The sequence below is a fragment of the Eupeodes corollae genome, chromosome 1 (assembly GCF_945859685.1).
Source record: "Eupeodes corollae chromosome 1, idEupCoro1.1, whole genome shotgun sequence".
Lineage (NCBI taxonomy): Eukaryota > Metazoa > Arthropoda > Insecta > Diptera > Syrphidae > Eupeodes > Eupeodes corollae.
The window spans coordinates 185,794,932-185,819,657 of NC_079147.1; the positions used below are offsets into that span (position 1 = coordinate 185,794,932).

General features: G+C 32.4%; 1 protein-coding gene across 4 annotated transcripts in view; it reads right to left on the reverse strand.

Moving 5' to 3' along the window:
- The window catches only part of LOC129938445 (uncharacterized), a 180,540-nt gene that overhangs the window by 74,370 nt on the left and 81,444 nt on the right, over positions 1–24,726 (reverse strand). For 3 of the 4 annotated variants that reach the window (XM_056046008.1, XM_056046007.1, XM_056046005.1), the window contains one exon: positions 10,442–10,482. The exons of the other annotated variant lie outside the window; for it this stretch is intronic. The gene's annotated coding sequence lies outside the window, so the exon portion shown is untranslated. The remainder of the gene's footprint in view (positions 1–10,441; positions 10,483–24,726) is intronic. 4 annotated transcript variants of the gene reach the window in all.

Sequence of the window (24,726 nt, forward strand, 5' to 3'; positions counted from 1 at the left end):
GCGACATCGCGTATGTGATCGTTCCACAAAAGGTGGTTGGTGATACACATACCAAGAATATCCAGATGTTCAGTTTCCTCGATGCAAGTGCCATTTATGGATAATGGAAGGGGGGTATATTTCGCTTTAACGATACAAGACAGCATTGCGTTTTCGAAGCATTAAATTCCACGTGGTTTCTTATTCCCCATTGTACAATGCTGTTTAGGTCGGAATTTAATGAGCTTATCATATTTTGTTGTTGCAGTTCCACATCCGAAGAAGAGTGGTGTGAATCTGAAAACGAATATGAAAAGCTAAGAGTACTATCGTCAGCGAAACAATGTATTGGATTAAATGTTGCAGACAGGAGATCATTAATAAAAATGAGAAAGAGTTTTGGAGATAGAACAGAGCCCTGGGGCACACCAGCATTTATTTTGTGGTTTTCAGACTTGAATCCATCCAAAACAACTTGTATTGAACGATTCGAAAGGTAATTACTAATCCAATGAAGGAGGGATTCATGCAAACCGAAAGCACGCATTTTTGATAAGAGAGACTGATGCCAAACCCTATCAAATGCTTTTGAAATATCTAGTGCAATAATCTTACTTTCTCCAAAACTATGTAAAGATTTGTTCCACTGTTCGGTGAGATGAACCATGAGATCACCAGTGGACCTATTGCTACGAAAGCCATACTGTCGGTTATTAAGAAGCTTCCGTTCTTCAAGATATTTCTTGAGCTGATAATTAATCAGCGTTTCCATGACCTTGGAAAGAAGGGACGTAAGTGCAATCGGTCGAGAATTAGACGGTGAGGAAGATTCAACTTTTTTGGGAATAGGCTGGACAAATGCGGTTTTCCATCCGCTCGGAACGAGACCTGAGGATTAGGACAGATGAAAAAGCTTACGCAGTGGTTTTGCCAGCGATGAAGAACACCTCTTCAGAACAATAGCGGGGATACCATCCGGACCAGCAGATTTGTGTATGTTAAGATCTTTTAGGACTCTCGCTACAGTACGAGTGCGAAAAAAGATTTGCCCCATATAATCATTAACTCGCTCAAGTACAGGCGGAGTCATAACACTCACTGGCAGAGTTGAGTTGGCGGCGAACTGCCTAGCAAAGTTCTTGGTTGTCTTTAGTATTTTTTTGAGGGCATATTTAAAAAATCTGATGTTATAGAAAAATTTTATGGCGAGATTTGAATCATGGACATCATGGACATCCTTTAAAAAGTAAAAATTTTACAAGTTGGACCAAACTCTAGTAAATAGAAAATAAAACCTGGATGTGTTAAGAAATGTTTCTTATATTTTTTGAAATTCAAATACTTTACTCTTATATTTTCCCACAAATATCACGCTCCAGCCATTAAACTAAAAAATAAAACCCAATACTGGCTGCTGAACTTAATACATACAATTTACTTTAAATTATAAAATAAACAAATAGACAGAAAATAAAACAAAAAAAAAACAAACAAAAATCCTACCAAACCAAACTATAACCCAAATATCGATATATGAGATACGAATGCCAATCGGATTAAAGTTTAGTTAATTCTGTATTCTGTTTTGATATAAATTCTAAAAACTGCAATGTACCACCAACATCATACCATACTTTTACTTTTGTGTTGTGTTGTTCTTTTTACTTCTCATTTGTTTATGCTTTCAGTTGTTTAGTTTTAATCAAACCGCCCACCACCAGTCACTTTGACTCTGGCGTATTTCTGAATAATTTATTCTCTAGATTTATATCGAGATGAAGTGTGTGAGGTGGGGTAGGTGGTACCTGAATCGTAAATGTACCTTTTGTATTATTATAAAAACTTTTTATTTTATTCTCGTTAAAGGTTTTCAAGGTAAATTGCTCAACCAAATCAGTTATTCTGATCTGATTAAGGGAGTCAACAGACCAGACTTATTATTTGTTTAGTAACTCCACTGACTGACTATAAAGGTCTGAAACCTAAACCTAACTATACCTACTGTGCATATAAAGAAGAACAATAACAAAAACATTTAATGTCACAAAAGAACTTCCTTTGGTTAGGCATAGGTTTAGATATATTGTGGTTATGGTTTTGATTTGTGAAATAAATAACAAGGACATTATTCTTTACTTTAGCCTGCCACTTCTGAACAAAGAAGGTTTTTGTTAATTATTTCTGTATTCATTTCCACAACAAAAAGATACATTGTTTTAACCCCCTCTCCAACCCCTTTTATTGACAAAAGATAATCAATGAATACACAGTAGATATATAAGTTTTTGATTTCAATTGTTCTCTGAAATCTACCTGAAATAGGCTCTTAGTCATTAATTCGCTAAAAAATAATAAAAGCCACTGTGCATTCTATTTATGGTTTATATTCAATTTATCTATGTACATCTGTCAAATTCATTTTTTGAAATCATTTTAAAAATCGTCAGTGGCAAAATGAAGATTTATAAATTGAATTTGAAGGACAAACCAATTTTCTGAAATGTCAATTTCAAATAATGTGGTATTAACATTATTCCAAAACAACATATACCTTAACTGACATTTCTATAAAATATACAAATACATAGTTGACAGATGTGTCAGTCAGGCAAGGTTTTGAATCTTAAATGATATTTAGATAGAGACATACGAGTGTGTGTGTACATGACATGAAAATAGAATTTCCATTTCAAAATAAATCAAAACGAGATCGATGTAAATGTCCTGAAGTATGATTTGAGAGTCAGTTTATTTAAAGTTAAGTTTTCTTTATTCTTCCTGAGTTAAAATGTCATGTTGTTTTTTTTTATGTGGTGTAAGTTTTTATATACATATGTAATTTTAAAGTTTTTCATTCTTGTCAAAAAGGAAATAATTAAAGGGGAGATGCTAAAGAAGAATAACAAAAAACCAAAGGACATCTGGTGTCCTATTTCTGGCGTTACGTTACCTACAAGGATATTCATTTTCAATTTTCAACTTGGACAAACTATAAAAAAGTTTTTTTTTGCATCAATTCACTTTTCTTGGGAAAGTTTTATTTTTAACAAAAACTATCTTAAGTTTTTCTTTTATTTTCATTATTCAATTTGGTAACTGCACTAAAAAGAAGTGTAGCGGAAAATTTTGTAGGAAAATTGTCGTTTCCTTGGAAGCTTTAAATTCACAAATTTAGAATAAAGAACAAACTTTTGAGTATTCTCTGACGTTTTGACAAATGTGAATGTTTCTACTTCATTATAAATTTTTAAGAAAGAATTTTTTTAAAAACAAGAAACTGAGTTTTATAAACTTTCTATCTTTAAATTTTAATAAGATAATGTACATATGTGCATTTTTATACATTTGAAAAGCTGTTGTGCATGTTAAAAAGGGTGTTTTTTTTTGTATTATTTTCTTTTTGGCAACAATGGTTTTGACAGCTCACATACGTTTTGAGATTTGTTTCACTGTCACAGAAGTCTTCAGTTTGGTCTAATTTACCCATGAATCGTTTTAAAAAACAACAACGTTGCAAATTATTGATTTACATTATCAAAATGCGTGCTCTGTAAAGAAAGATTACTGTGCCCTTTTTCCATTTTACAATCAATTTAATCGAGCTACTGAGACGTTATTGAGGCTGTTTTGACTAATTTTTGCACTAAAATTACCTTATTGGACATTAAACCACCAAAATTCTCAGGGTAGAATGCGAACTCAGTAAAATATATCAGCTTTACCAGCCAGGGTTAATGATGATCGCGAAAAGTGCTGTATTTTTTATAAAGATAAGAAAAAACATTGTAAGGCCTTCCAAAACATCTAGACTTTATTCTAACAAATCCATCAACTCACAGTGACTTTTCACAGAATATTTCATATAGCGAGGTGAAATTTCAACACACATTCGTCTTCTGAATTCTCGTAATTTTTGATTCCCAAAATGATTTCTTCCTTCCCTCGTCAATTCCGTCATCTGCTGCTTATGAAGGACAATGCTTAGACCGAAAAATTATTCTCTAGTGCAGGGAACCGAGTATCAACCGATTATTCCGGGGTAACTGAAAACAACCTGGGACAAGCCTAGCGTCGTGGCTAGTGCTCCGATGTTAATTCTCCAATCTTTGATAATTTTTTAAAATATTCTTCCCCTGAAGAATAATAATAAATCAAAATAATCCGAACCAGTTTGGACGATACTTTTTTATTATAACACGTTTTATATTGAATTTTCATTAAAAAAATATTGACCCGTTTTTGAGGTTTTAAGTTAGAAAAAAAATATTGAAGTATGTTTTTAAAAATGCTTAAGGTAAAATTTGACATTTTTGTTCATCATTATCAATTAAGGCTTTACAGGGGCTTGTGCAGACAAAGTTATTAAAATCGGTTTATAATTTCTTAAGAAAACTTAAAAACCAAATAAAGTTTCTCTTCTGGAGGGATACAAAAATATGTTTTCTTTTTTTAATTAAAAGAAGGCATGTTTAAAATAAATATTTGATTTAAAATTTTATAAAATTCTATCGATTGGTTTTGAAAAAAAATCTAATATTCGATTTCTGACGAAACAATTTGTATGGGCATTTTTTAGTCTTAGAAAAAAATAAAACAAGTAAAAAGGGGCGAGAATAGACTGATGGACTAATGGAATCGGAAGACACACTTTTTTCGACTTAGTAATGTCATGTTTGATTAAAATCTCGAGTTCAAAATTTTGTATGAATGCAATACTTTTCATATTGTAGTTCCGCAGATCTGATACACTTCCGTAGAACGGTGAAAAAATCAATGAATTCACATCTTATTGTATGAGACATTGGTAGACAAATATTTTAAACAGAAATTCTTCTAAAATTCTTTGAATACAAACTATTTAAACGTTTCAGTAAAGCTCCGAAAACGGTATTATATATGGGTTTCAGAACTTGTTTTTTGATACAATTGATTCAATTTTGTCAGTATTCATTCATGGTTTCAAAAGAAAAGCATTATAACCTAAATTTAAAAAATTACGGAATGAAACCAAGACCAAACTAGACCAGATAAGATGATACTGCAAATGACACTATTCACGAGCGGAACCAAATAACCGAAAGAATACCAAAGCGAGGCTTAATTTTTTTTGGATTTTGACCAAACCTAGGCACGTATTTTTTGTCTAAAGATATGTTTTCGATCTTCTAATCGAAAAAGCTTCCTTTAAGTATTGTTAACACCTGAAAGCCATGGGTAGTCACGCAAAGTTTATGCCCTTAATCTTAAAAACTAGCAAAATCGAAATTTATGCCTAGCCTCAAGTATACTATGATTTCCTGTCGGCCATCACTTAAGCAAATAAAAAAAATGTCACAAAATAATTCCCTTTTCAATGACGAAAAGAGAAAACTTAAACCTCACATCCAATTAGCTTGCTGTAGCATACTCAAGCACGATTCACCTAAACACTTGAAAAGAAGCTTTAAATTGAATAATCTGCCTTGGATTAGAGGCGTTTCAATGAACTACCAGCACCACCGCCAACAACAACATCATCATCATCATCCTCCTTCTCCACCATTTAAATGCGATATTACTTTAGCCCTATTAAAAGCGATTGAAAACCCTAGAAACCCACCTTTTACCTTTAAACTTCAAGCCTGGTGGGGTGATGATGTAGGTAATGTGGGTGTACTGTACTGTGTCTAGTATAAGTTTCTGGTTGTTTTAACTAATTATCTCATTCATTTGTATTATGTACTTGTACTGAAAGGCATTGTTGCGTAAAAATAGAGGCTACCTATACGAAAAGTAATTTATGCACGGCCCTGAAAATCCCGCACAAAAAGTTCGTATGGTATGCATATAGTTTTAGCTTTTGGCTCTAGGTTAGGTAGACCTAGGCCTACTACCTACCTAAAGCTGCTATAGCCATGAGCTGCAATGATGATGACACAAAACACATTAAATTTTGTAGTTCTCGTTATTTTTGTTTTTATTTTGATTAGCAGCATCATCAGCAAAGTAATTCTAATAGTGATTTTGTGTCTACTCGTATGTTGTGTGTTTATAGCACCTATAGTTCTAGTGATTGAGTGGAATAGACCTACAGATACATAGATACACCTACTGTAACACAAAAATCAACTCAGTTCAGTTTGTTTACATTTTTATCAATGTATATCTAAAGTCTTCGTAGGTTGGTATATACAACATTTAGTATTTCTAGAACTTATATGTAGCAATAATCCTATTAAATGTGGCGCCAATGAACATATTATGGTATATATAAACATATAGAGGAAAATCAGAAAATTCATGAACCTGATGAAGCCCTATCGTGTGTATGACCACTTTATTAAATTTGCTATTCGACTGCCCCTAAAAGACCTTGGGCTTCCGATTGGAATTTACGGAATTGAATATGTTCTATTTGTTTGAATTGGTAACTTTTAAGTCGCATGAAAATGCTCATATTTGCTGACAATTTGTTTGAGAATTCTACTTTATATAGAGAAGCAGATAGGGAACCATTAATCTTGGAGTTATATTAGTATCTTTTTTCGACCATCAACTTTTAATGGTCACTTTTCAAACAGAGGATCAGTCTAGTGATAATACAATGACAACGAGTTTGGATCTTAGAATGAATGGAAACACGATAAGAATTCCAACTTACAGACGTCTTTTTGATTAATTTCTTCAAGAAATACTGACTTAGACTTCACATGACTTGAAAAAATGATAAGAACTTTGTATCAGAAAATATATATGTGGTGCAGGATTTTCAAAACGTGCGCATAACATCATTTGTTTTGTCTGGGATAATTCATGACACTGTAAACAAAATTCGTCTATGTACGTTATTATATCAAATCGAATAGGACATACAAGGCACTGTTTGAAAGAAAAACGAAAGTATACTGCGCGTGCAAGCATCCAGACTGGTTCTGTTTAAAAATACATCTTAATACTGGAAATAACTGAAAATTAAGCTACTTATTGTAACTATGACCATGATAAAATAATGAAATGATATTGAACGAACTTAAAAAAAACTCTTAAGGATGGCAAATCAGCTGGAGCATGCTATTTCTTTGGAATTTGTCACCAAATAATTCAGTAAAACTTGGCTGTGGTTTTAAATAAAGCAATGGATGGGAAAGCTATTCTTGGATGAGTTTTGACACTCAGTTATCTCCCCAATTCATAAAATGCATCTGCATTGGAACCGGTAAATTAGATTGGAATACTGTTTTTCTATACGCCATGTATAAAATTGCCCCGACAGTCTTTCACAACGTCTTTCTTCCAATAACTTACTAAAAACGTTTTAAGCAGGTTTTCGAGGTAGCTAGTTTTGTCCTGAAAAGTATTGAAGTAAGTTTTTTGTCGCAAGATACAAAGGTTCAAATCCATTGACCATGGTGTCTTGTTCTATAAACTGTACAGTCTTGGAATGTCACTAATATTTAGAAGTTTGCTGAAAATCTTTTTTAGAAATACACGGGCTGCAGTGTGTAACGCAAGTAAACTATCGGATTGTCTTTCAACTACTCCAGGAGTAAGGCAGGAGTGAACTCTAAGTCCTAGCTTATTTACACTCTATTTAGATGACCTGATTGATATCCTTCCTGTTGGAGTTTCCTTTACGCAGGTACAAATTAGAAGAGGATGTGGTAGACAAAGTGCCTATATAAAAGATGGGTCTTTAATGGAGAATCTATTGAAATAATATATAAATATCTTGGTTTAATGTTTACGAGTAGCATGATCATGAAAAAGAATGTGAATGATTAGCTGTAAAAGACTAAGACAGCAATAGCCATCGCTTGGAAAAGTTGTTCTAGTAATACCAACATATCGCACAGCACTAAATACAATATTTTTGAGTCAGTATAGGAGACGCTGCTTCTGTACCGCAGTGCAGAATTTTTGTTGAATTTATAAATTAAATTCCGTTAAAAACTGCTTATCTATTTCGTGAACTACGTTGTCTTTCTGCAAAAACAGGAATTTCTCCTTTGTTTATAAAAACTCTTAACCTTCAAGCGTACTATTTAATTTAAGTTCAAATGACGTCCGAATTTTGAGTTGGTAAAGTACAGAGCTGAGCATGATCTTCCAGACAATAACTACTTCTGCGATTGGTTATACCTTTACTCGTAAAGGATACCCGTGTCAATTAATTAAGTGAATTGAAAGAAAACGAGTAACGGGCTAAGCTGATTTATTTTCTAAGTTCAGAAATTCTAAAGAATTGACACGAAACTTAAAATGAAAAACAGGTCTTTAATGGAGAATCTATTGAAATAATATATAAATATCTTGGTTTAATGTTTACGAGTAGCATGATCATGAAAAAGAATGTGAATGATTAGCTGTAAAAGACTAAGACAGCAATAGCCATCGCTTGGAAAAGTTGTTCTAGTAATACCAACATATCGCACAGCACTAAATACAATATTTTTGAGTCAGTATAGGAGACGCTGCTTCTGTACCGCAGTGCAGAATTTTTGTTGAATTTATAAATTAAATTCCGTTAAAAACTGCTTATCTATTTCGTGAACTACGTTGTCTTTCTGCAAAAACAGGAATTTCTCCTTTGTTTATAAAAACTCTTAACCTTCAAGCGTACTATTTAATTTAAGTTCAAATGACGTCCGAATTTTGAGTTGGTAAAGTACAGAGCTGAGCATGATCTTCCAGACAATAACTACTTCTGCGATTGGTTATACCTTTACTCGTAAAGGATACCCGTGTCAATTAATTAAGTGAATTGAAAGAAAACGAGTAACGGGCTAAGCTGATTTATTTTCTAAGTTCAGAAATTCTAAAGAATTGACACGAAACTTAAAATGAAAAACAGTTAGTGCAAATAATTTTCGTGAATTTATCGTAACTCGTTCGAACAAAAAGAAATGTCGCATAATTTCTAGAAAAAAAGTCGCGCTCAAATGCAATACTAATGAAAAGTTGCTTAGGATGAAGAATATATTTTTGAAAACAATTATTTTCTAATTGATTTCCAGGCCAATAAATTAACTAAAAATGTTTCTGTAGATCTAAAGGCTTTCCGAATTCAGTTGGCCAAAAATTAGCTTAAACATGTTTTTACAAAAATTCAACCAATTAATACTAACAAAAATAAGCCATTTATCGTGAGGTATACCATCATGTCTTTATGGATTTTGGGCCACAAGACCAATTGATCGCTTGTCTATCGCACAGCGCACACAAATTGTTAAATTCTATTACAAAAATGGTGATTCTGCCACAGCCACATATCGTGCTTTAAGATATGTCGCAAAATTGTGAAAAAATTTGAGACTGGATTGATTGCAGATGTTGTAAGGCCTTTGCATCATCGTTAAGCTCGTACCACTGAAAATATCGCTGCTGTGAGTGAAACTGGTGCCCAAGACCCTCGTCGATCGCAGAAATAAGGACTGTCTAACAGCACATTATGGCATATAATACACCTACGTCCATATAAAGTTCAGCTTACAAAACAACTCAAGCCAGCTGACCATTCACAACGTCGTAGATATGTCGAATGGATGCTTGAACAACAGGCGGTGAACGGCGATTCTAGAACATAATTTTCTTCAGTGACGAAGCACATTTCTCACTCGCTGGGAAACAAAACTGTGGTTTTTGGGAATCTTCAAGTAATTTACCATCTAAAAAAAAATCACTGTTTGTTGCGCAATTTGGTCGGAAGGTGTGATTGGACCTTTTTTCTTCGAAAACGACGATGGAACGACTATCACCGTCAATTGTTAGCGTTATGGTTATATGATAACCGACTTTTGCTGCCTGATATTGAAAAATACGACTTTGAGAATATGTGGTTTCAACATAATGGTGACACATGCCACACAACTCGAGCGAATATGGCTTTGCTTTGCAAGAGACATTTCTTGGCCGTGTAGTTTGTTTTCGTGGGGATATCAACTGGCCACCAAGATCATACGTTTAGACACCGCTGGACTTTTTTTTGCAGGGCTACACGAAAGACCGTTTGTATGCACTTAAACACCAACATTGGTCAATTTGTGGCTGAGATACCACCCCAATATGTGTCAAAAAGCGGCCTAAAATATCCTCAAAAGAATCGATGCTTCCAGCAATTCATTAAAATGATGCAGTGATTCGTACATAATGACAATCTTCAAATTTATATTAAAAGGAAATATCATAAAAAAAAATATTTTATATGTATTTTATTTACGTTTACTTTTGAAACCCCAAAACGGATAACCCTGTATTATGAATATTACTATATTTCTTTATATTCAAAATTACTATGGGCATTGGACAATCAACTTTAACCTAACCTCGTTAAATAAGGAAGTTCATATATTTGTCTTTAAATAAAATCCAAAAGGATTGGTTAGGGAAGAAGAATACAGATATTTTAAGCTCTCCTACTAAAAGTATGTTTTCTTTAACTACTGTTCATAAATAAAACAAAATAAAATGACTTCCGTCAGCTTACCTTAAAATAGAGATGACACAAAATTAATCCATTTTTTAAATCTGTAAAGAAACAAAGTAAAAAGAATAAAATAAAAAGTGATCTTTTTTTTAAGGCTCTCAGAGGGATTTATAATAAAAACTAAGAAGCAGAATGCAAATAAAAATATAACAAGTCGAGACCTTACACACTTTATTATTTAAAAAATAAAAATATGACAGACCTACGAGTAAGACCCAAGAAAAAAACAGATTTTATTCAAAGTGAAGAAAAAAGCACACACAAAATTAAAAGGGTCTTTCCTTTTCTTAATAAAGGACAAAAAAACAACTTCACTATTTATGCCAGTAAACCATCAACAATAAGGAGAAAAGATAACACGGTGACAAGGTCTCTAGCGTATACGTATTCTTGTCTAAGGAACCATAAAAGAAAATGGAAGTTCCTTTGAAATTACATTCATACAACATAAGTTTGAATGTTATATGTAAACTCCTCAAGGATGTCTCTATGTCATGCCATCTACCAAGATTAAATCTACCTTTCACCTGTCCTTGTTATATATGCGTCAAAGAGACACGTTTCCTGGATGCCTACATTTTGTTCACCTTTCTCTTGTAAGTTTTGAAATTGTTTCATATTTAAATTAGGTAAGGTTTATTCAAAATAATTCTGTTTAAATGTCACCAAACGAAAATAAAAATAAAAAAAACATTGGGCACATTAGGATTGTGTTACAAGGGACATTAACTTTGATACGCAATTTTATATTTGACACGAAAAAAAAAAATGTCTTCAAAATGGCATTCAAAGCGTTAAGTGAGTTTTCACGGTTTGTTGGTTCCGAAGCGGAGCAGAGGTGGATGTTTTGATGATCTTTACTGAAAAAGTTGACGCACTTTTGTCATTAAGATTCATGTCAATTAAGGTTGTTAAATAAATTGTATAATTAGGTTCTGTTAAATAAAGTAGATAAGAAAGATACACACATAGAAACATAGATACATGTTTTTTTTATCTTCTTTTGAGATAAAATTTGTCTTGAATGTATTTTACATCTCATTTGCATTAAATTTAACATACAAAAGAAATAAATACTCTTTTATTAACCAGGTTAATAAAATACTTCTATGAATATTCTTAAAATTGTCGCTAAAATTAATTTTAATGGGTGCTTCAAAAGCCACTACAATACACACTTTAATGCAAATCTTAAACGATTAACTTATTTTACCAGTTATGTCATAAGGCATGATAAAATTTTAACGGAATAAAAATTTATTTGCTTTTTTATCAAGGTTAAGGCTTGCTTTTTAATGGCAAAGTTTTACGAGTTCGTTTTGCTGTTGTTTTTGTTTTTTGTCCAGTTTCATATGATCAATAAAATTTTATAGTTTAAAAAACAAAACATTCGTAAAAATAAACTTACATACTCGTTTTTTCCAGATTAATATTTTAATAATTGATTTACTTAAGTAAAGTTTGCCATAATCTACATACCAGCCTAGAGACTGTGAAGGATTTTGAGTGCTAAGATTCCGCCTGTACATGAGTCCGACAGTGACTCTATGGGACCAATTTTTGTTTGCACTCGTACTGTGACGATAGTCCTAAGAGATCTCACATCCGCTATTCTTCTGAAGAGGTGTTCTTCAACGCTGGAAAAACCCCTACTCCTTAGGTCTTGTTGCAAGTAGATGGAAAACAGAATTTATCTAACCGATCTTCAAAAAAGGCAAACGTTCCTCACCCTCTAATACATAAATACTTTCCAAGGTCATTAAAACGCTGATTAACTCAGCTCAAGAAATACCTCGACGATCGAAAGCTTTTTAATGACCAGCAATACCAGCCCATGATCTCATGGTTCATCTCACCGAGCAGTGAAGCAAATCTTTACATATTTCTGAATAAAGTAAGAGTACTGCACTTAAAATTTCAAAAGCTTTTGATAGGGTTTCGCTTCAGGCTCTTTTATCGAAAATGCGTTATTTTGATTTTCATGAATCCCTCCTTCATTGGATTACAAATCACTTTTTGGATAGTTCAATGCAACGAGTATTGAATGGTTTCAAGTCTGAAAAATACAAAACAAATGATAGAAAATATGACCCAGGGCTCCGTCTTGTATCCTACTAATGATCCCCTACTTCTGATCCAATACTTTGTTTCGCTGGCAATATTCCTCTTAACTTTTCATATTCGTTTTCAGACTCACCTTCTAGACAGGTGCTCCTGCAACTTACTTAAACTGATTGGTGATAATACCATCATAAGTTCATTTACATTACTTGAACATCGTCACAAGATTTCTTGCCTCACCCTTTTTTACTGATATTTTAACGGTTTATGCACTAGAGAAATAGCATTCCTCCTTAAACAGTTCAACCATAATACTCGCACTTCTTGAAATTCTCATCGGTAGACTCTTGCTCGAAATTTCGGTCCGACACCTCCTTTCAAAAAATAATAAACAGTTTAAATGCCATATCCGAACGGATAATTTGAGAAAGTACTTTTTCATAACAAGAATTACTCTTGGAGTATTTGTCAATTTCTTGCAAGTAGCAGTATCCGTGAAAAAGCTTTTAGGTGGCGCAGGCAGGGATCGAACCCAAGACCTCTCGCATGACAGTCCAACGCACTACGTTACGGGTATAACAACCTATGCAACTAATGGTTCATATATTTGAAAAAAAAATTGAATCTAGTGGTACACCTTTCTTAACAAACCATATTGCAAAGAAAAATGAAATCCAAGCTTATGTGATATGAAAAGGTTCGGTAAAGTTAATTTCAACTTTTATGGAGCAGTCACATTCTCAAACGCCTTTTTGCACCATGGTATGAGTTGTTGAATCGTAAAAGTCACTCTATGTGGTATGGTTTTGGGCTGGAATGGCAGCTCCATCTGCGGCCTCATCGGTAAATATGTATATCAGAATCTCACAATTTAAAAACCTCAAAAATTTGACTGAATTTATATTGAATACATATTAATATTGAGAGGACTTTTAAGGATGCAACATTTTAATAATGCCTTAAACACACTTTGGTTTTTAATTCATAGATAATAAAAAATCCATTTCCTTAAACTTAATCAAAGCAATAAGTGCGTGACAAAAAAAGCTTTTAAGTAGGTATTTAAATTACAAACACTGCTTATACGCCCTAATGACTATTTCCTTGAATTTAAGTTATATTTAAATTGCATGGCTAAAAATGTTTTCTTCACATATTCATATAATTATTTTTTTTTGTTGATACTATATTCAAGGTCAAACAATTAACTAAGATCTTCTTCAATAAAATGTTATAATAATAATAACACACAACTCATCCAACAATATCTTCAAAAAAGGTCCTCGTTTTTGCCAGCAAAAACAATCCTAATTCAAATGATCTTTTCTTTCCCAAAACATTTTTAGAAAAACAAGAAACTTTATTCATTAATGTTAATTCCTCGCCCACACTTTTCTCGTATTATTAGTACCTACGTATATTGAAACTTTTTCAAAACAAATATATTTAAGTGTACTTTTCATTGAATAGAATATTATTTGTAGTTAGGTAGTTGTAAGTACTTTTCGTCGTTTAATTTGTAGTTAGTTTTATCGAGTCTACTCTACAAAGACAAATATTTAAAAAGAAACTTTTTGTACTTCCCATCCCATTTTTGTACCTTTTTTGTAATCAGCTTAAAGCTATGACCTACTTGAATAAGGATTAAATTGTTCAAATAGTTATTTTTCTTCTTGCAGTTTGTTTATCGAAAAAAGTTAAAACAAATTTAAGACAAGGCTTTAAAGTTGAATTCATTAATTTTCATTTCTTCGTTCTTCGTTCTTCGTCTGGGGCGTTATTTTAAATTGTCGTTATTTTTTATTTGGCTTCCCCAAATACATAGTGAAAGGTATGAGTAAAGTGAAGGTAAATATTCAAATACATAACATTTCATAGTTTATATTGAATGTCCTGTTTTCTGCAAAAATATTTACTAGACACTTTCTTGGTATGGACGAAAATTATAAATATCTACCCATAGGGTGTATAGCCTTCAAAATATTTCCATTTTCATCTTCATCAACATCCTGAGTGTCCTGTAATGTGCATTAAATTTCATTTACTCCAAGGAAATGCAAAAATGTCCTTACAGCAATTTGTTTGCAATTTTGTGTCCATTATGGAGAAAAAAAATATTCCTCAAGGAGAAAGTCAAATTGTGAAGAATGTTGTTTAAGGATTTTTATTTTTCTTTCTAGAATTTTTTTTAAGATCAAAACATTAAAACTTCGTGTAGAACTTCAAAATAAGTGGCTTCTTATTTGAGTTGCTCCATAATTTGTTTTGTTCTTTAAAATTACAACATTTTTGTTTTGAAATATTGAGTGGAAGAACATCGATTTGTCTTTTTAAAACAGCATTATACTATTTGTAATAGCAAAGCCCACAATAAGGGAGTATAAAAATGCTCAAGTTCTTTCGTATCTGTTATCTGATTAATTCCGGTCGTTTGATTTACATTTTATACCTTGTTGTAACTTGTTTTCTTGAAGAATGTTGAAAATTAAGGATGAAAGTACTTGCAGTCTATTTTCTTTCAGTATAAATACCTTTGTGTTGAGTTTTTGAAGCTTTCTTTAGCCTCAATTACTGTACCATTTATGGTATAAAGTGAACCATTAGTAAAGGAAAGCTTTTTTACAACTGCTAGCATACATTTCTCTATTAGGATTGTTTTGTGTTAAGGTATGTTAAGGATTAATGGAAGGACAAGTTTTTCATATTTAAAAAACAAAAATTATAAATTAAAATCTAAGATTTTAATAAATTGTACATGTTTTTTTTTAAATTAAATTCCCTTAGAAAGACGTTAAGTCATATATTGTAATTATAAGGAACATATTTAAACTACGGACTTAACTAAGTTATGCGAGTAATTTAATTTAATTTGATATTTATTTATTTGTATGTCAGCTGTATATCAAGTTAAACTTATAAATGGTACAGGATAAAAAACATTGATTTAAGATACAATTCTCAAAAGAAATATTTACAAACGTGTGAGAAAAAAATTAACAAAAAATTAATTAACAATTTAAAATTTCAGAACAAAAAAAAAAAACAAAACAAAAAAAAAAGTTATCTGAATCAAGACGTAAGGAAAATAAAATTGAAAATGATTAAATTAAAGGATGTTCAGTTCAAGTTTGAGAAATATTCAAAACAAATTGCTTGAAAATTTCAGTTTTTGATTCTAGACCTCATGTGACTGGGAAGGTTATTCCACAGTCTAACAGCATGAACGAAAAATTGCCTGCGCGATATCAAACACGTAAAGGTGGACGAGCGCAATAAAATGAAAAGGCTAGAAACACAAAAATTAAGTATGCCACAGGAGTCTTTTTGACAATCAATTTGAACAGTAAAATACAACAACGATATTTGAAAAAGGCTACCAGATCGCAATTTAAAAGCTGACGAGCTTGAAAAGAGACATGATCGAACCTACGTAGGTTAAAAACAAACGGAGCTATTGCATTAACTGCCACCTTTAGTTTGTAAGCTGATTGAGAATAAAGATCAGCAATGTTATATAGGTAATATGTTATTATAGGTAAGAAAAGTGCTTTTACCAGCTTTAATTTAATATGGGTAGGTGGTACGGATTTAGTTACAGATAGTCCTTTAAGTGAAGCATAAATCTTTGACACAACTGTATCGACATAGTTATTCCAAATGAACCTGTTGTTAAAGACCAAACCTAAATTTCATACTTGGGCAACATATTCAATAATACAATTATTAAACAAAACGGGAGGAAAATTATCTAGGTTTGGTTTGTTTATTGAAATTGGAAGATCAGAATTGTGTTTAAGTCTGTTAAGTGTCGACCATCATTTTAGATATTGCATCCTTAAGCATCGTAGTACCCGTGGCATGATGGTTAGTGCGTTGGACTGTCATGAAAGGGGTCTTGGGTTCAATCCCTGCCTGTGCCACCTTAATTTACAAAGATTGGGCCTAAAATTGTAGGTCCCTTCCATTCCTGGCAACAGTACTCGCACACAGGAATGGTTGAGAGTTGTAAGTCACTAGGCCCTGGTTCAGAACGGACTGTTGCGCCACCCAATTTATTTTTTTTAAGCATCATCTCAGGAAAACTTATATATAATTGGACATCATCTGCATAGATATGAAACTGACAGTAAGACAAAACAGAGGGCAGATCATTAATGAACGATGAAAACAGTAAAGGTCCAAGGGTTGATCCTTTGGGAACACTATTATTAACAGGGAGGAACTAGGACATTCTACCATTACAAGACACGGCTTGCATACGATTGGTCAAATATGAGTAAATAAGTTTTTTAGTTTTAGGGTCGTCAATTTATCACAGAGAAGATTATGGTTAACACAGTCAAATGCCTTTGAAAAGTCATGTAGTGTTATGACAGTTGTAAATTTATTTTCTAAAGCATGTCTTATGTCATCAGATACGTTGAGTAAAGCTGAAACACAACTATGTACAGACCGAAATTCAGATTACATATAATATAATATTTTATCTGGTTACTTATCAGACTTTAGGTTAGTTATCGGTCTATGTTCCTTCTTCTTTCCTCGTTTTAGGATAGGGATAGTTTTTAAGTAGATTTCATTGTAATATGTGCGAGTAGAACTCTTGCAAATATGCTGAAGAAATACGATTTTTAAAACAAATTTCTTACTTAATTTGTAGTTACCTAAAAATAAGTGAGCATATATTCCAGTTAATATGTAACTTAACATCTTTTCTTAGAACTTTTTTTCAAGTAGAAAATTACTTAAAAGTACTTGAGAAAAAAATGCAAGTCCTGGTACTAAAATTGTAGTAAATTTAAGTTTCAAGAAATTTTACTGGTACTCGCTAAAAAGTTACAATACAGAAAAATGCATGAAATCATTATTTGAGTTGATTGAGTTGAGTTTGATGATTATTTCATGCAAATTTTGACCACGACTGCGTCTCTTATAGTCCATACGCTTAGTCCAATTTTGGCATACTCTTTCCGAACATTTCGGCCGAATAAATGCTTCAATGTTATCTTCCAATCCATCAATTGGAGCGGGCTTGTCTGTATAAACATGAAAATAGTCTTAAAGCTCAAAATAGCACGATCTAGGTGGCCAATTACCCGGTCCGGAACGTGAAATAAAAACAAATTCACCTCTCAATAATTCTATTGTTGCGCGTGCTGTGTGGCATATGCCACCGTCTTGTTGAAATGACATGTCATGCAAGTCAAGCTCTTGCATTTTAGGCATTTAAAAGTTAGATATCATCTCACGGTAGCGCCCACCGTCCACAGTTACGTTACGATTCGCATCATCTTTGAAGAAGTACGGTCCAATGATGCCACCAGCCCATAAACAGCACCAAACTGTGACTTTTTGTGGATGCATTAGTAGCTCTTGCAAGGCTTTTGACTGATATTCACTCCAAAATCGACAATTCTGTTTCCAAGCCAAGAATGAGCTTCGTCGCTGAACACAATTTTTCTGTGAAAAAAGGGAACTTCGGCCAAATTTCCAAGAGCTCATTCAACAAAAATTTTACTTGCAGTAGGTCGTTCGGATACAAGTCTTGCACCAGCTGTATTTTGAAAGGCATCACACCTAAATCCTTTCGCAAAATTTTCCACGTTGTTAAGTAACATAGGCCCAATTGCTGCGAACGGTGACGATAATTGGTGTTCATCATTAACACTGGCTGACACAGCTGCGATATTTTCTCAAGTCGCACTCTACGTAAGCGTATTGGTGGCAATTAAACTGACCATAAAATGGAAGAAGGATAAGGAAAAGCCGATATTTTCGAAATTTCGACAACATCTTACAGCGATATTTTTTCATTTGTAAGTTATGAACACAAAAATGTTTATTTTAAAATTTGTTTTAAAAAGGAATGTATGTTTTCTGATGGAAAACAATACAACTACAGTTATTAGCTGAAGCCTTTTGGATTTAAAATACACAAAACGTATTAGAAACATCAATAATTTTGGCATTTGACGTTTTTTGAAACTTCTAAACGTTTTCTAGAAAAAAAAAAGTTGCCAAAATAAAAAAACAGACATTTTCTATATAAAACCTTATTGACTTTTTATTCTAAAATTTAATTTTTTCAGTTCAATTTTTAATAGAAATGCTCTCAGTGTCCTCACCAATTTTAAAAATATGCGATTTATTCGAGGTGAAATGTTTGTTTTTACAAGACTATCAAATATTCAAAAGCTCTTCAAAGGCTACCAATACAAAGCAACAAAAAGAGACAAAATACTCACACACATACCCTTCTGACAAAGATCAAAACTACCCCTGCCACCTAAGAGGGACTTATTTTTATTGTTTTTGATTTATTTCTCGTATTAGGTTGTAGTGATGGGCGCAATGAATATTTAAGAACTTATGTCGAAAACAATAACTTCTAACCAATATGGTCGTATGGTGCACCAAATGTAATTTCATATTTATTTTTATATTTACATATGTATGTATACCAGGCCAGAGAGACAGTGGAGGAAGAGAAAGAAAGTTTGTTCAAACTCAAGGGAATAGCAAGGAAGCGCCAAATAAAATCAGAACTTTGTAATTTTAGGTTCTTTTTCAATGAAAGTGTGAAGTTGGCTCGAAAGTTGTTATGTTATCCTCGACAAGGATTTGCAATCTTAACTTTCAATTTGTCAAACAGTTAGGATCAAAATCAAAAACAATCTCTCCAACATTTGGTAAACGAAACATAATAAATTTAAGAGCTGGAGGCTTTCTTTCAATTATTATTTCATTTATGAAAAGATCCATCTTCAATTATTATGTACATTTACATTGAGGGTAATCAGTCATGTTCTATTATAATGTATACAAAAATATCATAAGAAAACAAAATACCAAATTGAAATTATAGCAAATATTTATAAAGATACAAATTTAGCTCTGGAGGGTGTAGATGGGTGGATGGTGGGGGAGTTACACATAGGTTAACCAACCTAACCTATAACTAAGTCATGGTAGATGGGTGACAAAAACAAACAAACAAAATGATTTATGAGACGTTAAATTATTTCAGCACGTATTGAAGGTTCATAAAAATGTTCCTTTATTGTGATGACACTGTTAACTTAAGTTGAGGAAAAAGTAGGTAAACCAATCTCCCGTCATGCGATGTCATAAAAATAACTCAATTTTTATGCGAAGGAAAAACCATTGACATCCAAAGTTTTTTTTTTTATTTTAGAAATATGATGTTTGAGTTTGTCACTTTTCTTCTTCTTCAAAACCAAAAACAAGAAAAGGAAAACATAGTAGTTAAAAGTTTTTTTATGAAGTGAAAATTGAAATCACAATCAATGTATAGGAGTAGGTATATTGAGTTCAAACACCTTTTGAGGACAAAATTTTGCCATGATTTATGACTATTTTTATGCAATCGTTTTTATTTCTTGTAAAAATTGTGATTTCAGTTGAGAAGGTTGTTTGCTTTCAGTGAAAATAGGTAGGAACATTTTACGTCTTTTAAGACGTTTGTCACGTGATGGATAAACTGTTTACGTACGTATTTATTTGTAAAAGTACCAATTCATGTTATCATTTTAAGTGGATGTTTATTTTGTTGTGATTTCATTGAAAATATTTTCTAAAGAAATCACTGAGAGTGCCAATGATTGGCAGAAAATTAAATCGATTTAGGTAATAAATTCTCAAAGGAAAAATGAAAGCTGAAAGCGTGTATGAATGCCATATATATTTATATAAGTACATAAGTGTTAGACTAATTTTTCAAAACAGCTTGACAAGACGATTGGAAGTTAAAGTTAATAGCGTGACACCGCACACGTGCACAACTGAGTTCCCATAACTCTCATTCTTTGTCGATTTTTAAGGCGTATTGTTATGCTATTCGACAAGCCCCTTTTTATATTAGTATAGTTTAAAAAGTTAATTCTCGTACCATAAGAATTATTTAATCAAGAGATAAATAGAGAGATGGGTCACAATAATTTAAATTGAAGATGGGAATTGAGCAACAACCTTTAGAACCTAAAAAAGAAGGTTAGATTAGGACTAACAAAAGCGATTTTATATTCGAAATATAGACACAAAATTTGCAAAACAAAACTTAGGCTAGGAACAATATTTCGAACAATTGTGTTTGCTACAGGGCCAAGACACCCATGTTTACTTAAACTGATTAGCCTTTAAGTCTTAAGAGAAATTCGACGCTTCCAGTGAGTGCTATGCCTTTGCCTGCACTTGAATGCGGGATCAATTTTGTTTTACTCGTACTGTGACGCGACGGGTGTCCCTAAGAGATCTCAATATACATTAGTCTGCTGGTCCAGGTGGTACAATACTATTGTTCTGGAGATGTTGTTCAACAATATCAAACCAAATACGTAAGGTGTTTCATCTGTCCTTCTCTTCCTAACCATCCCCAAAAAAAGGTGAATCCTCCTCAACCTCTTAATATCGACCAATTGGAAAGAAATATCTCAAAGATCGATAGCTCTTTATTGACCAAAGTACGGTTTTGGTAGCTATAGGTCCACTGGTAACCTAATGGTCCATCTCCCCGAACAGTAAAGCAAATTTGTTCATGGTTGTGGAATCAAAATCATATTATTGCTTATCGAAAATGCTTCCTTTCCGTTTTCTTTGAATCACTCCTTCATTGAATTAGTAGTTACATTTCGCATATTTCAACACAAGAATTATTGCAATATGGAACTGCAACATCATGTCATGATAAGCTCATTCCGACCTTAACAACATTGTACAATGGGAAATAAGACACCACGTTTAATTTAATACTTAATTCCAATGCAGTCTTGTATCGTCAAAGCAAAATATACCGTCATTGACTGAGACTGAACTCCTCGATATTCTCAGTATTTGTATCACCAAACACCTCTTGTGGAATGAACACATGTGTTTCCTAAGGCGATTCAAGAAGTTTGTTTTCCCCTTCTGAGCTTGCTGTTAGACTTACATATATCCGTCCAAAGCTTCAGTATAAACCCCATCTCTAGGTTAGTGCTCCTGCAACTTCCTTAAACCTCTGAGACAGTATAAATGGTAGAGAGTTTGAATAGATTGGTGATAATATCATCATTGATTCATTTACGCCTCTTGAACATAGTCGTAAAGTTTCTTTCTCACCTTTTTGCATTCTTCCCCTCAAATAGTTCGACAGTATACCCTCGAACTCAACTTTAGTCGTACTGTCAAGTACAGAGATTTGTTTTTTAGCCGAACTACCTTAATGTGAAATGCCTTACGACATCCTATCTTTCCCAGTCATTGCAATATTCAAGAATTCAAAACCAATGTGCACCTACACATGGTTTTCAACCATCTCTCCTGTTTCTGATGCTCACACTTTATCTCTGCATAATAAGGATAGTAATATCCCCTAGAGCCTTTGCATACTATAAATCAAAATCCCAAATTACTTGTCTAGGGAGCGGTCAAATTGCCTACTACTTCAAAACTACAATTTGTGCCAACAATCCAGAAACAATTTAAGCACTTAAGGTCGATATAATCTTAGGAATCTTTGAGGTACAGCCCGGAATCATCTACAAAGTTTTGAAAAATTTGAGTGACATAATAAAGCATTGAATTCAAGATATGTTTTGATTTGGAACCTCATTTTTTCATGAAAATTTAATTTGACCAATCTGTCATGTCTGTTAAGTAGTTGATTTCTCTGGGCAGTACCTATAAGTAAGGATTCGGAACAAATAGCTCAGCAATAAATGCTTTAGCTTATGCCTCCTTAGAAATAAAATACATTTTGTCTTTGATGTCTACAGGCGAACTTTATTTTTTTTTTTGTAAATTACTATCGTATTTCCAAAGTCGCATGCAGAAAATTTGTCTACCAATTCAGCCCCAGTTATCAGCTAATTTTCCCTAGGTAAGTTCTTTGAATGCCAATTGCTATAGGTTCTCTTGTGGCTCTTTTTAAAAATGTATCTTTTTTGGAATCAACATCTCTACAAAATGTCTATCATTCTCGTCATCTAATTTGATATATTTAAATCCGGATTCGAAATAATCGTTTTCAGTTCGAAATAGTTTGTTATTCAAAACCAATCTACAGATGGAAGCAGAGATATACCTATGTACATATTGAATTTGTATGCAAGCATGTAGATGGGATAGATACTTCATTTACCTACACATTCTCAAATAATCATCATCATCAGAGTAAATTGGATGTGGATTACCATCTAAATGGCACATATTCCAATAAGTTAAAGCTTCCTTCTCTGGTGCTAGTGCGGTATACAATCATTTTTAATACCTCCCATATTGATAGTATAGTTATGGTGGTCTTATGTTGTATAAATGCTAATTTTAACTTTTTGGACAACAGTTCCTCTATATTACGTACCTTTTGGATTTATATCCCAAAATAGCAACAGGGGATGCACAGCACAGCACAGCACGCAGTGAGTCAATGTGAAGGCTTCTAACAATTCTATGTTCTCAATTTTGTTAGACACAGAAATATATATGCAAATAGCAAGCAAGTAATTTTTATATTTATGTTTTTGAATACAAAAAAGCTTAAGAACCTACCTACATAACACAAAACGAAATACATTTGCATAGAAAAACTTTTAGGAAATTTGAATATTTCATCAGATCACCAATCTGTATTAAGTTAACAAGTCTAGGTTAAGTATACGAGTATGGGCTATAAGATGTTTTATGTGCGGATTTATTATGATTTGATTAGGTTTCTTTCTAGACCATTGACCCTTAAATAATGTGAGATAAGTGTGCGTTTACATATTTTTATCGTTCTAATCTTTTCGAGACATTGTGTCTTTTGACCTGAACATTTTTTTCATGTGTAATATAGAGTTGAAGGTCGACTTTAAAGAACCTGTTTAAAGTTTAGTAGTAAGTAATCTACGGAGCAACATATTATTGTTTTTTACGGCTTAGAGTTAAAAAAATGAAATAAAATTTTATTGTTTATGCTAATTTCATCAACATACGATTATAGGTTTGCACTTAACCTTTTTTGTTTGTTTGAAATGTTACTTAAGATTTAAAATAAGAATACAAAAATTCTGAACCATTTTAAATTAATAGTTGATCGAATCAATTATTGTTATTATTTTTGGATTAGTAATAAGACTAAAGCGAACATGTTTTTTATTGTTTGAATTTAGTTTCGTTAAGTTTATTTTCTATTTGAATAATGCATAACGATTAGGTCATATATTTAAATTAAGTAGAACTATACAAAAATAAATCAACAATTGCAGTAAATAAATTCAATTACGGTTTAAAGTGAAATTTAACGAAAAGAAACTACACAAAACTTAACGAATCTATTAATTTACGGTCACAATTAAAATTTAATTATTAAAAATGATTTAGAAGCTAAGACATTTAAATAGTGGATGTTATTAATATTTTTGATTAGATTTCTTACTCTTAGTTAAGTTATGTTAAATGTGAAGTCTGTAAAATGAAAAGAAAAAAAATAATTCTTTTCTTTTTGAACACAAATTTATACCGCTTATTTGGAGTATTCAGATCATTTCTTTTTGAATTCCAACAAAACAAATATTCATTTCGTTTAATTTTTCTGAAAGCTTTGATTGCTTGGGGTTGGCTTGAACTGAACAAATGTATCAAGAACTTTTTTTCTGTTATTATTTTGGCGAATTCAAAAAGAAATAGTTTTAGAATTAAAGTCTTATCGTTTGCGTTAACATGCTTTAAAAATGTTTTCAGCTAAATTCTTTAGCAATGTTTTTAAGATATAACATTCGAAAATATTCATAAGGTGTGAGATTTCACGTGTTTCATATTAATCTTAAAAGAACGCTGTACTTGTGTTTGCAACGAATCCCTAGTCTTTACAAGTCTATAATATCAAGTTTATGAAATATATACAAAAATATAAACATAAACGTTGGAAACGGGTATTTTTAAACCATATAAGTAGACAATTTAAATACAAGTTAAAATTTTCAAACCTATGAAAGTACAAGCTATTACCAGCTGCTCTGTCCGCGTGGTAAAAGAAAACCAAGACATCACATGGGTTTCAGGACAAGTATACATGATTTAGTTAGCAAGTTTTCCAAAATCAATCAATCAAAATCCGGACAGCTCAAGTGAGTTGAGGAAATTTACTTTGTTTGAAGTCATCTGTTCTAAGTCCACGACATGTCTGTTGACAAATATTTTATCACATCTCCTAAGACTTCATCCAATATCTTTGAATTTGTTTTCGA